Source organism: Colobus angolensis, unplaced genomic scaffold (assembly GCF_000951035.1).
Source record: "Colobus angolensis palliatus isolate OR3802 unplaced genomic scaffold, Cang.pa_1.0 Scaffold79, whole genome shotgun sequence".
NCBI classification, from domain to species: Eukaryota; Metazoa; Chordata; class Mammalia; order Primates; family Cercopithecidae; genus Colobus; species Colobus angolensis.
The window spans coordinates 6,459,204-6,460,643 of NW_012121709.1; positions in this window are offsets into that span (position 1 = coordinate 6,459,204).

Sequence of the window (1,440 nt, forward strand, 5' to 3'; positions counted from 1 at the left end):
AAAAAAAAAAAAAAAGCAATAAGCCAAAAATGAAAGAGGTAAGGCTTTATCACTTGATTGTGATGGTATAAGGGCCAGGAGTGGAAAAGTACCGGATATGAAATCAGAGTAGCAAACAATGGGTTCAAGGTTTCCCCTCCAATCCCCAAAAGGAGGTCTTGGCAGAAGCCCCATGACCTCTGCCGGAGGCCCCAGATAAAGAGACCTAGGATCAAACGTGCTGTCTGGTTAGGAATGCAAATGTGTTCAAAATGGCCGGCCAGGACCGCTGGAGCTCCTGACTCCAGCTCCCTTCAGACACTGCAGTGCATAGGCTGGGCACCCAATGTGGTGTGGGGAGGGCAACTTTCCCCAAAGCCGGCCAGGGAAAGCCTTCGTCATTGCCCACAGTCAGGCAGGCCTGAAGAATCTCACCTAGGTTTTCAGCCAGGACCTGTACTCCACACGCACCTGAAAGCCGGGCTTTGCGGGGAAGGATCCGCTTTCAAGGTCACTCAGTGGTTTTGGCAAAATTCAGTTCCTGGAGGGGTTGTTGGGCTAGGGCCTCGAGTCCTGGCTGGCTCTTGGCCAGAAGCTGCCCTTGGTTCCTTGCCACATGGGCCTGCTGCCACACGATGGCTTGCTTCCCAGAGGCCTGCGAGCTGAGAAAGCAATGGACAGCGCGAGCTAGCAAGACGGAAGCCACAGCCTAATACAACTGAATCGGAAGTGACATCCTGTCTGCACGTCATATGTTGTTTGAGTTAGGGTCTTGCTCTGTCACCCAGGCTGGGGTGCAGTGGCATGATGATGGTTTACTGCAGCCCTGAACTCTTAGGCTCAAGCCATCCTCCAGCCTCAGCCTCCTGAGTAGTTGGGACTACAGGTGTGCCACCATACCTGGCTAATTTTTAAATTTTTTGGAGAGATGGGGGTCTTACCATGTTGCCCAGGTTGGTCTTGAGCTACTGGGCTTAAGCAATCCTCCTGCCTCGGCCTCCCAAAGTGCTAGGATTATAGACGTGAGCCAGTGCACCTGACCCAGCCTTACATAACTTAATCAGAAGGGACATCCCGTTTACATGTCATGTTATTGATTAGAAGCAAGTTACTCAAGGGGAGGGAAGCACGTGGGGCCATGAATACCAGGACGTGGGGTTCACTGGGTCCATCTTAGAAACTGCCTACCAGAATGGTTATCTGGAAACGTGAAGGGGGAGTCTACTTGAAATTGAAACCACCCCACAGGTGGAAACACAGAAGACAGATACCTAAGGTATTAGTTAAGTCCCTGGATCCAGACACTCCTGAAGTCAATCACCCACCAGCATCTCAGTACATGAACAAATTAGTTTTCTTCTTCTTTTTTTTCTTTTTTTTTTTGAGACTGAGTCTCGCTCTTGTTGCCTAGGCTGGAGTGCAGTGGCATGATACCAGCTCACTGCAACCTTCGCCTCCCAG